The sequence below is a fragment of the Heteronotia binoei genome, chromosome 2 (assembly GCF_032191835.1).
Source record: "Heteronotia binoei isolate CCM8104 ecotype False Entrance Well chromosome 2, APGP_CSIRO_Hbin_v1, whole genome shotgun sequence".
NCBI lineage: Eukaryota > Metazoa > Chordata > Lepidosauria > Squamata > Gekkonidae > Heteronotia > Heteronotia binoei.
The window spans coordinates 23,150,317-23,163,402 of record NC_083224.1 but is presented as its reverse complement, the minus strand read 5'-3'; positions in this window follow the sequence as shown (position 1 = coordinate 23,163,402).

Genomic DNA, 13,086 nt, shown 5'->3' with positions numbered 1-13,086 from the left:
CTTGTCAGGCAAAAGGACCTCGGCACTATCTGCATCCATCTCCTGGTCTTCTTGGTCCAGTGTTTTTGGAAAACTGCTATTTCAGCCAATAGCCTCTGTATGCGTATGGACTCCTAGAGAAAGACTTCTATTTGTCTCCATTTTGGAGCTAGAATTACTTGTTATAACTTACCTGTGTTGGTTGGTTAGACTTTGTAACCTATAACTATACAGTATTTTGATAAATCATTAATATATAAGTAATCTCTGAATTTATATGTTCCCAGTATTTGTGGCTGTTTAGCTTAGTTCATTCACTGGGGGACCCCTTTCTTTTTTTTTCTGGCCACATACACCCAGACAACACAATCACTGGACCTAACAGCATTAACTACACCTTCTCAGGCTCATTCATTTGCTCAGCTTCCAACATTATATATGCCAACAATGCCCTTCAGTTCTCTACGTAGGGCAAACAGGACAAACCCTATGCCAAAGGATAAATGGACACAAATCTGACATCAGGAATTACAAAACTGAGAAACCAGTAAAACACGTAAACCTTCCAGGACATTCAATGGGTGACCTCAAAGTAGCTGTTTTACTGCAAAAGAACGTCAAGAACAAAATGGAAAGGGAAACTGCAGAACTACACGTTATTATGAAACTTGGAACAAACACCTCCCTGGGACTGAACAGGGATATTGGTTTCTTATCTCATTACATATGCTAAACCCATTCTCACCAAGTAGAAATACATCCACTGTATTCCAACGTATTTCTCTTTTAGAAGAGCGTATCAGAATAATGTCTTTTTCTGTACTGACATACTGGAATAAGGGATATTGATTATCTCATTACATATGCTAAACCCATCTCCCACTGTATTCTAATATATTCTTTCTTTGTATTGGCAAACTGGAATGATGTCTATAATACTGTCAACCGGTTTTTGGGGCAATGCCCCACCCGAGAGAACAATCACCAGGCGGTAGGCTTTGTTGTTCAGAGAAACAGCTTTATTTTCACTTCTGCAGAAGAGGAGAGGAAGACCATGGTACAAGGCTGTCTCCCTCTGGCTAACTCATGGTCAAACCTGAGCATATATAGATCCCCGACGTCATAAATCCCTGCCTCCCTCTGTGGCAAACAGCCAATCAGAGTTCACAGTCTAGCTTCTACGTCCGCTGGCTCAGGTTATGACCATATCAAATACAAACATCCTACAACCATATAAGGTAAACATCCTTCAGCATCATCTTCCCTTTGTTTTATTTCATTAAATTCAAAGTTCTAAACCTGATATAACTCTACAACTAATACTTGCCCTAATGGCCTATTTATTAAAATGATACTGATTTAGCTTACTAAGATTCTAAAAATGCCTTTTGCTTAATACATTTTAAACTTAACTCATAGTGAATAAAAAAAGCAATTAAAACAAATCTTCAGCTCTCCTTTCTACGTTGCTATGAGACCAAGAGGAAACGGTTTAACCACAGACAAAGGCCGGAAATTGCTGCCAGCAGAGAGATAGGTACACAGTTTTAATAGGTCAGAGGAGCGATACTTTGCCGTCTCTGCTAGTTATTCATTTACCATGCTAAATATTGATTCTGCCTTGTTTCTTAGCAAGCCTTAAAGCGAATAAAAAGCATTTATATTTATCTAAGATTATATAGAGCTAAAATCTATAAAGAAGCAATAGGCAACATATGTTTAGCAAGCTATTAATAAACTTTTAAGAGGAAACGCTTAACCACAAGTCACAGGAAACTAACATAAGCCAGATGCTCCTGTGTTTGTGGTTTGGTTTTATAGGCCAGGTGTTATGTTGGTTTTTCTTCATATTTAATTTTCAAATGTCAGGAACAAAAGGTGGGGGCTCTTTGGCTCCTAGTAACTGGAACAAAGCTTTCATAGAAAATGCTTGCAATGGGGGGTTTCTTGTTGCCTCATTGAATGTATGCCTTATATAGAGAAACACAATTGAATAAATGAACATTATCATTATTAATTTCCTAACAATCCCCCCTTTTATTTTTATAAACTCTTCATTTATTCACGCCTTATTTCTTACACCCAAGTGGAGTCAAGTACTTCATACACATGGGAGGAACTCTCTTTTGGAGGTGATGGCAGTAGCCGGTATTCAGTCAGTAGTACTTCCATTTTGTTAGAAGGCATGGCGGCCTTTACTGCAGAATCTACTATTCTCCTAATGAGCGGAATTAAACAAGGAAGCATCATTAATCCTAACAACGCAATTCCCAGAAAAAATAGACCTTGCTTCCAATTGGCAAACATTCCCCCCAGCCACCCTCCAGTGTCCAGAATGCCAGACCATTTCTGGACAGGGACATGGGCCAGGTTCCTCATTCTAGTGGTGATTTCAGATATCACCTTTTGAGTGTCATCTATCTCCAAACAGCAATTAGTCAGGTTGAACTTCCCGCACACCCCTCCCTCGCTGGCAAGCAAATAATCTAAAGCCAAGCGATTTTGGTAAATAGCAGTCCGAATCTGGGTTCCTTGTTTTGACAGTACTGCAAGTGCCACACTCGTTTCCCTGGTTAATAGTTCTACAACCGCCTGTAACCTTATTAACCTATTCAGCAAATAGATTGGAGTTCGGTAACCCCAAGTGCCGTCTTGCGCCCAAGAGGCTGGATCATAGTACTGCACAATCCTTTCAGGTGGCCACTCATCGGTCCATTGGCCGATTGTGAGTTCCTTACCTATTAGGAGGTCTCTTTTTGCCCTGAGCTCGTACCTTCCTAAGTTAATACCTTTAGTTAGAGGAATAAAGAAAAAAGCTGGTTTTATGTGGCCCAGAAAACATGTTCCTGTCCAATTTTGGGGTAGATGTGAGTAAGCCCTCCAACCGCAAATCCAATACAGTCCAGGGGGAGCCTCTCCTTCCTCACTTATTGTCCCATTGAGCCATATCTGTTGTGCAGCTTCAGTGAGATTCTTCCAAGGCTGCAATTCAGTTACATTGCCCCAAAAACTTCTTTCCTTAGTCCCATTTATTATTCTGACCCCCTGGCAGTTTGCATCTCCCATAACAATGGGGGTTTCCAAATCCCGGGGTGTGCGCTGAACGCACATTTGTCCTATTGACTGATCGTTTACTTCCCATTGGACTTTAGCCCCATGTTTTGGGTAAGTAGTCACATTGTAAGGCGAGTTATAGTCGAATTCTATAACTTCCCATGGCCATTGGTCACCCTTTAAGGTCCCTCCGCAAACATAACAATTCTTCACATTCATTGTTTTTGCTATTTTCTCTGCCAAGTCTATAAACAGGTTTTTAGTTTTGTCAGTTAGGCTCTGCTTCCAGGGGCTCTTTTTAATTTCAGCCCAAAAGGCATGGTGCCTTACTAAATCCTGGCCAACTATGAACTCTTCCTTCTGGGCAAAATAAACCTGTACGGAGGGGTCTGTTCCCTGTCCGGCAATCAGTAGTACCAATTTCCGATCCCAGATCTTATCTTTATCCCACACAGCTGGCCGTAGGATGGTGAAGTTTACCGGATTACAAGTGCCCAGCCGGCAAGTGTCCTTAGCAGGGAGTTTTTCCATTTTTACTGACCTCCCTAATTCCCCCCAGTCGTTCCACTGTTTTTTCCCAGTATTCCATACCGCAGCACCCCATCCAAGACGGACAGAAGAGTCTATGGCTTTACTGGTAAATCCGTCTCCGTCAAATCCCATATATTTTTCATTACTGCTATATGTTCGTTCCCACTTTAGTCCCCAACAGCCATTGCTATCATCCCCAAACGAATTTATAAGTTGGCAGGCATCAAAGGTTAGGTTGACTGGCTTGTTTCCTTTTCTAAGTCCCCTAGCGAGGGTAAGGCCCCACATAAATGCTCTCATTTCTACCCATACTCTTCTCGGACTTTCCTTAGGATCATAGCAAATTTTAAGGTCACATACGCTATACTGCGTGTCATGAAATTCACATTGGGTTACTGTGCCCTCACAAAAATATAAAGACTTATAAGTTATAGTTTGAATTACCTGGGACCCTCTCCGTGTTGTGACTATACAAGCTTCTGGGCATGAGGGGGTATCCTCTCCACCCTCTCTAATGGCGGCCCAACTTACGGCCACCAGAAATGGTACCAGGACATGGAGGGCAGTCTCTTTTCTGGGTCCCAGCATCGTTCACCCGGATCCCCTCCTACACGGGAAGCCCAGGTTTCAAAAGAATCAGGGCAGGTGCTGCAGAGGAGGTCTCCCCAATAACTCGGGTGGAACAAGTCTTCCCCTTGGGGGTATAAGTACTTATCCGAGGTCTTAACAATCCCTTTTTCTAGCCCTCTAGTTGTAGCTAGTTCCCCTATATGGAACCAGGTAGTAGGACCAAAGTCCGTCCAACTTGAGACTTTCCAATATTTCCAGGATTTTGATCTTATCTTTTTGTCAGTGGCGCAAAAGCGTCCTACTTCCCTGTACTGTTTCCAGGCGCAGGTGGGGTCAATCACCCACACTGAACCTGCAACAAAATCAGAAAAGGACTTCGGGTCCTCCTTTGGCGATTCACCCAACAAGTTGAGATCTAAATGTGCACACCACTTCCCCTTCCAAAGGGTAAACCCTTTTACCAGTTCTGAGCTTATCCAGGCCTGGTCAACGGCTTCTAATCTCTGCTGTGGGGTCCAGGATAAGGGTTCGGGATCACCCAGTGCCCACATAAATGGTATTCGTCCGGGTTGATAATGTATTCGGACCTCGGACTCCAAGGGCACTTTATACACTTATATCTTCCCCAAAAACTCGGTTGCCAGGCCCACCACCCTGGGACTCGGCCTTTGAAACCATATGGGCTGGGGATTCCTTCTATATCTGTCTGGTAAAACAGCAGTTGACCTTCAAGCTTTACAGCACCATACCACAAGTATTTATCAGTTACTCCCCAAAAGTAAGGTTTCCATTCGACCCTTCCTTTCTTTCTAAAATCTATATTCCACTCAATTTTCCCACAGGTACCTCTTCCTCTAAATTGACGGACTTTTATATCATAGTGATCACACACTTTTCCTGTAAAGAAAACCCTTCCCCGCATTTATTTCAACTCCTCCGTTTCAGGGTTGTTTTCAGTGCTTCTCCAGGAACAGGGATGGCTTCCCATTCGGCCTCTGGGGCTACAGCGTGTTTTGCCCTGGTGTGGTGCGTCCACCCCGCTTCTTTCGTCCGGATGGCTGTTTCAGTGGTTAGAAGAATCTGGAATGGACCCGCCCACTTTGGAATTAGGGACTCTGTCTTCCACGCCTTGATGTATGCCCACTGGCCCGGTAGAAACGAATGGACTGGTGCCTCAAGCGGTGCCCTCTGTACGGTCACACCAACCTCCCTATTATGAGAAAGAATGGAGAACAGTGCCAGCAAATATTTTCTTAAATAGGCATCCTTTAATAAGTGCAAGTCGGCATTTCCAGAGCCTGGGGCTATGTCCCACACTCCCATACCGTACAAGCACTCGAACGGTGAAAGGCCAGTGGATTGAAGTGGCCTGGTCCGGATGCCAAACAGTACTAGGGGAAGCACCTTGGTCCACGGGAGTTGAGACTGGGCTGTAAGCTTTAACAGCCCTAACTTTACACTTTGGTTCATGCGCTCGGTTTTTCCTGAACTCTGGGGATGCCATGGGGTGTGAAGTTCCCATTTAATTCCCAGAGCCTCCATGACTTGATGGAGCACCTTTTGGGTAAAATGAGCTCCTCGGTCTGAGTTTAGAGCTTTTAGTAATCCAAAACGGGGAATGATTTGTTCCAGTAGAAGCTTTGTTACTACCTTCGCTGTTGCTTGAGTTGTGGGAAATGCCTCTACCCATCCCGTTAGTTGGTCAGTTAGGACTAAACAGTATTTCAACCTCCCCACCCTAGGGAGATCTATAAAGTCACACTGGATATACTCAAAAGGATGCACGGCCAACGGTCGTCCACCCATTTCAGTTTTCCGGGGGTTATTTTTGTTTGCCTTTTGACAGGGGACACACCGGGCTACTAGGGAGTTTGCAGATGACCACACCCGGCGCCCCACAAATTTCTGCAAAAAGGTGTGCACTAGTGCCCTAGTTCCCCAATGTCCTCCCTCATGTAAAGCCTTAAGTACCTCCCTCACTACCCCCTCAGGCAGCCACTGGCGGCCATCTGGTAGGCGGTAAACACCACCTTCTAATGTGGCTCCTTGTTTTTCAGCAAGTTCCTCTTCTTTTTCTTGGTATTTAAAAGGAGGTTTAGGCTCAATTCCCGTAGGAATTAGTGCGGCTAGTCTCTGGGGAGGGACCGTATTTGGACCCATGGCCGCCCTTTTAGCTAATTCATCTGCTGCCCTGTTTCCCTGCACTTCTGGAGAGTTTCCCCTTGTATGTCCGGGGACATGGATAACAGCGACCTGGGCAGGCAGGTCTAGAGCTTGCAAGGTTTCCTTCACTAAGTTGTGGTGAGCCAGGTTCTTTCCCTGAGATGTTAGCAAACCTCGCTCACACCACAGCTTTCCGAAAACATGCACCACCCCACAAGCATATTTGGAGTCTGAGAATATATTGACTGTCTGGTCAGATCCTATTTCCAGTGCCCTTTTTAAGGCGTAAAGTTCAGCAGTTTGTGCTGACATTGAGGGAGGAAGTGCTCCTGACTCAACTTCCACTTGCCCATCCTCGACTATTGCATACCCAGTGTACCTTTTTCCTTCAATCACCCTGGAGGATCCGTCTGTATATAGGTTCCATCCGCCCTCAATTGCAGTTTCCTGCAAGTCTTCTCTGTACTTGGTTTGCAGTTCAGTAATCCCTATACAGTCATGACTTTCCCCAAACTCCTTTTTTATCTTTTCAGAGAGTCCGTCTGCTGGTCCCAAATGGTCAGTTGTGATGACCTGTAAGTCCGCCTGTTCCAACAGGGTTGCCTCTATTTGTAGCAGTCTAGCATCTGTCATCCATTTCCTGGCAGTATGTGTTAGGATGGCCCGGATTTGGTGGGGAGAATGGACAATAATGTTCTCCCAAGGGTAAAGTTTCCTTACAGTCTTTACCATCAACGCAACTGCCGCACAAGCCTGCAGGCATAAAGGCCATCCCAACACAACTGCATCTAGATGTTTTGAAAAATATCCTGTCACTTGATAGGAACCAGATCTCTTTTGGGCAACCACTGCCTTGGCTACTCCCTTTCCAATAGTCACAAATAAGTGGTTGGGCAACTTAGGGTCTGTGAGACCCAGGGCCGGTGCCGACAACAGAGTCCGTTTTATCCTTTCAAAAAGTTTGTGATCTGCCCTTTCCAAAATAAGCGGGTCGGGCTGGTTGTTTTTCAGCTTCTGTAAGAATGGCTGTACCAATTCAGAGTATCCTTCAATCCATTGTCTACAGAAGTTGACAGTCCCGAGGAAACCTCTCAAACCCCTCTTAGTCTTTGGCATTTCTAATTTTTGTATCCCCTCCACTCTTCTGGGGTCCAGATATTTCTTTCCCTCCTTCAGGACTGTGCCCAAATATTTGACTTCGGGTTCACAGAACTGAAGTTTCTCTTTGGTCACTCGAAGGCCCTTTCTTCCCAGAAAATTTAGCAGGCTGACGCTTGCAGCCTCCACCTGTTGTCCTATTTTCCCACTTATCAGCAAATCATCCACATATTGAGTCAGTAGAGTCCCTGGACCGTGGTCCCATTCCCCAAGTACAGAAGCCAGAGCTTCCCCAAAAATAGTTGGCGATTCCGTGTAACCTTGGGGCAGAACCTTCCAGTGAAACCTGGTCAACCGACCAGTGTCTGGGTGAGGCCACTGAAAGGCAAAAATAACCCTGGACTCTGCGGCCAGGGGAACACAGAAAAAAGCTGATTTTAAATCAATCACTGTGTAATATCTGTGCTCTGGTGGAATTCCCTGCAGTATGGTGTGGGGGTCTGGCACCACTGGGGTCCGGGGAATCACCACCTTATTGACTTCTCGCAAATCTTGAACCATTCTCCATGTGCCGTTGGGCTTTTTCACGGGCAATATGGGGGTGCAATAAGGGGAATTGCTAGGTTCAATTAGTCCATCGTCCAGAAGTTCTTTTACCACTGGGCGAAGCCCTTGTTCTGCTTCAGGTTTTACTGGATATTGGCCACGATAAACCGGCACATCATGTTTCAAGTTTATTTTGGCTGGGGGCACATCTAATTTTCCAGGGTTTCCCGGCCTTGCCCAGACTAGAGGGTCTATTGATTCTTCAATCTCAAGTCTTAAGGCCCTTAGTTTAACCAGGCAACCCTCGGTCTGAAAGGTAAGAACTAATCCCAATTTGCACATCAAATCTCGACCCAATAAGCACACTCCAGAGTCTGGCATCCACAAAAACCCGTGCAATTCCAGTTTATGATGCAAATTTACAGGTAGGGGTTGTAATATAGGGACGGCCAATTCTTTATTTTCAACCCCTATTATCTTACACTTTCCCCCAGACAAAGGTGGCGGTCCTTGCCACACTGGTCGGTCCAGGGTTGATTTTGTGGCGCCAGAGTCTACTAAAAATTCAATCTGCTGTTGTTGTTTTCCCACCTTTAGAGTTAACAAGGGCTCGGCAAAAGGCGGGACAAACGCCAAATGCCCCTGACCCCCCTATTCAGAATCCTCGTAACACCTTGCCTGCCTCACTAGTTCCTCAGTTTCCCCTTTGTCCAGCCTCTTTGGACATTCGTTCTTCCAATGGCCAGGCCGGAAACAAACGGCACAGGTGTCCCGAGGAAGAAGTCTTCTGTTTTTTGTTTCTTTTTTCTCATATGATTTCTTTCCATTCCATCCCCTACGGTCTGGATTGACTGCCCATGGGGGCAGTCTGCCCCTTCTTTCTTGCTGGGCTCCTACTGTTTGTTGCACTACCTGTGCCATAAGCCGTGCTTTTCGTTTTTCTTTTTCCTCCTCTCTCCTAACTATCACTTTCTGAGCTTCATTGACCAACTCCTCAATTGGCTTCAAAAGGAGCCCATCAAATTTCTGCAACTTTCTCTGAATATCTGGATAGGCTCCGGCAACAAATTGCAATTTTAAAGTGGCCACATTAGCGCCCTCATCGGGGTTCAAGCCAGTATATTGGCGCATCCCCTTCTTCAATCGTTCCAGATATTCCACTGCACTCTCTTCCTTCTTTTGTGGGTGTCCAAAAGCCTTTTCGGTGTTTATGTGTCTAGGGATTATTTTCTCAAACCCCTGCAACAGATATCTCCGAAAAGTTTCGCAGCTCTCCCGCCCTCCAGGTTGTTGGACATCCCAACCTGGTGGGGTGGTCTCAGGGAAGGCTGCGTTAGCTTGATCAGCAGTTCTATCCCCGTTCTCATCCCTCCAGATTTCTCTAGCTTTTATTAATGCTTGATTGGCATATGTAGGTCCCGCCAACTGTTTGCTAATGTGCATTAATTCAGTGGGCGTATAAATAGAGGGTCCCAAGGCATCCTTGATGCTCTGCACAAATCCAATAGGATCTTCTGTCAACTGAGGCAATTGTGATTTTATGACTCTTATATCAGAACTGGTTAACGGAACCTCCACATAGCCAATACCATTATTTGTTGGGACCTGTCTCAGTGGGTATTCGGGGTTAATCTTTTCCTCCATGTCCTTGTCTAAATTTAAAATTCTCCTTTTTGTTTTGGGGGTACAATTTTTGAGTGTTGTATTCAATCTATTCATCTCTCTCTCCAACTTGTTGGAGGGTAATACCTTCTGTGAGTCCTCCTCTATCTCTTCCTCACTGCTCTCCCCTTTCCTTCCTTTTTCCAGGGGCGACGGGTCTCTCTGACCCTCTCGCACCTGACCCTCCCCAGGTCGGTCAGGTAGTACCAGGGGCGACGGGTCCCTCTGACCCTCTCGCACCTGACCTTCCCCAGGTTGGCCAGGTTGGTAAGGGGGGGGGAGCAGTGGGAATGACATAGCATAGAGGATCGAAAGTGGACATCCTTTCCCCTACGGGTATGTCTTTCATAGGTTTCTTTTCCTTGACTGCCTTTAAACTAATGGGATTGCAAAATCCCTTTCCTATGAAATATATCCATAACAAAATATATGGTGCCTCCTTGCCTACACTAGGAAGGGGCTCTTGTTCCTGATACAGGCGGTAAATGTCATATGCCTGCTTAGACACGCAAGACCCCCAGCGGGGCCACCGTGGCGTGATATTGAAATACGGCCAGATGGTCGTACACAGACGAACCATCTCCTCTTTTGTCTCATGTCCTGTAGAGACCTCATCCCAGTGGGAGATCAGCCTTCCCAACGGGCTGTCTCCGGGAATTTCTGACCCTGGCCATTCCTTTCCAGTGATCTGGGCGTCCCCAACGGAATTCCCTACCTTTGGTACCTTTTTCACCTTTGACGTCTTATTTCCCATCCCCAATACCAGACAACAACACAAGGGAGGGAGTTTGGCAAAGAGGTAAGGGCTCCTCAAAGCCGGGACACACAAGGGTTTTGACAGTTTCACACGACTCCGACTCTTGGCCCCGGAGGTCACGGTCACCAGAGAGAACTGCGAAGTCCACTCACACACCACTCACACCAACAAACAAGCCTCAATGCCCAAAACTAATTTTAATTTCCTCTGCCCAATTTTATTTTCTACTCACCGGTTCCACACAGCAGACTCCTCCGGTGGGCTGTTTTCAGCTGAACGCCTCCGTTGTGGGTTCTTGGGGAGCAGAGTGCCACGCCTCAAACAGTGAGTTGGCAGCCAAACTCGGCCGGGGATCCCTCCAAAATCACAGGAGAGGAGTGTTCGCCCTGCTCTCCAATGGACCAGAGGCCCAACCCCAAAAGGGGCTTCTATATCCCACTTCTGACACCAGTAAATTGTCAACCGGTTTTTGGGGCAATGCCCCACCCGAGAGAACAATCACCAGGCGGTAGGCTTTGTTGTTCAGAGAAACAGCTTTATTTTCACTTCTGCAGAAGAGGAGAGGAAGACCATGGTACAAGGCTGTCTCCCTCTGGCTAACTCATGGTCAAACCTGAGCATATATAGATCCCCGACGTCATAAATCCCTGCCTCCCTCTGTGGCAAACAGCCAATCAGAGTTCACAGTCTAGCTTCTACGTCCGCTGGCTCAGGTTATGACCATATCAAATACAAACATCCTACAACCATATAAGGTAAACATCCTTCAGCATCATCTTCCCTTTGTTTTATTTCATTAAATTCAAAGTTCTAAACCTGATATAACTCTACAACTAATACTTGCCCTAATGGCCTATTTATTAAAATGATACTGATTTAGCTTACTAAGATTCTAAAAATGCCTTTTGCTTAATACATTTTAAACTTAACTCATAGTGAATAAAAAAAGCAATTAAAACAAATCTTCAGCTCTCCTTTCTACGTTGCTATGAGACCAAGAGGAAACGGTTTAACCACAGACAAAGGCCGGAAATTGCTGCCAGCAGAGAGATAGGTACACAGTTTTAATAGGTCAGAGGAGCGATACTTTGCCGTCTCTGCTAGTTATTCATTTACCATGCTAAATATTGATTCTGCCTTGTTTCTTAGCAAGCCTTAAAGCGAATAAAAAGCATTTATATTTATCTAAGATTATATAGAGCTAAAATCTATAAAGAAGCAATAGGCAACATATGTTTAGCAAGCTATTAATAAACTTTTAAGAGGAAACGCTTAACCACAAGTCACAGGAAACTAACATAAGCCAGATGCTCCTGTGTTTGTGGTTTGGTTTTATAGGCCAGGTGTTATGTTGGTTTTTCTTCATATTTAATTTTCAAATGTCAGGAACAAAAGGTGGGGGCTCTTTGGCTCCTAGTAACTGGAACAAAGCTTTCATAGAAAATGCTTGCAATGGGGGGTTTCTTGTTGCCTCATTGAATGTATGCCTTATATAGAGAAACACAATTGAATAAATGAACATTATCATTATTAATTTCCTAACAATACCATGCTACATGTTAAAAAGTGAATTAGGTGGAGAGAAACACCCCTAAGAAAAAGATGTTCTTTTTAAATCAACCTTGATGAGAAAAAAAGCAGTTAACAGACTTTACATATATTACCTTGTGATGATGGACTGTCACTATGGTTCTCCAACTCTGACATGTTTATTGGCTTTGTTTTTTTTCCCACACAAGTGATGCTATCCAGACCAAACAGGTTTCTTTCAGTTTGTTAATTTCACTGTTTTGCCATTGGATTCTAACTTTGTATTTTTGCATGGGTGACCACTGCCTATTAGCTATATGTAGCACTACTGACTGTACCCTGTTTCATTGTCTGATGAAGTGTGCATGCACACACAAACTTACATTCTGAATAAAACTTTGTTGATCATAAAGGTGCTACCGGTCTGCAACTTTGTTCGAACTGGGGGCATGATGGAGGTTTATCAAATTATGCCTGAGGTGGAGAGAGCGGGCAAGGAAAACTTTTTCTCCCTCTCCTAAAATACGAGAATGAATGAAGCTTAGTCCCGCGGGGGGGGGGGGCGGGGCTGTTTTTCCAGAGGAAGCACGTAGCTTTTATTCTGGGCTCTGCAGCCTTCAAAAGGTTAAAGGAGCCGAGCGGAGTGCTAGAGTGGCGGAGCAGAGGGAGGGGCGGAAGGGGAAAGAGGACAGGGGAGGGTCTTCAGTCACCGAAGAGCCCGGGAAGGTTCCCTCCCTAGTAAGTCCGGAGGGAAAGGGGGAGCCCGGAGAAGCTTGCCTGAGAGTTGGGGGGGGCTTGCAAGGCGGCTCTTTCCCCGGCGGCGGGTTGGTGAAGTCCCCCAGGCCAGCCCCATCCCTGCATCCTGCGCTGCTGGAGGGTGGACGGATTTTATTCGAGAAAGATTGCTAATAGTTTTACATTTTTAAAGTTTTTGGAACGTTTGTACTGCTTTATCAGGTGTATTTTATCTTGTTGTTTGACACCTCGAGCCCCATTCCGGGGAGAGGGAGCAGGATATGAATGGGATTGAATAAACACCCTCCGTGTGGGGCTGAAAGGCGGAATCTGACTTCTATTGTAGCAGGAAGACCCCTGCCTCAATTACTTAAAGCTGGTTCAATGACAGAGGAGGCCTGAGGCGTATTCAGGAAAACAGCTTTCAGTTTATTAATATACATATGTATGGGCCAGACTCC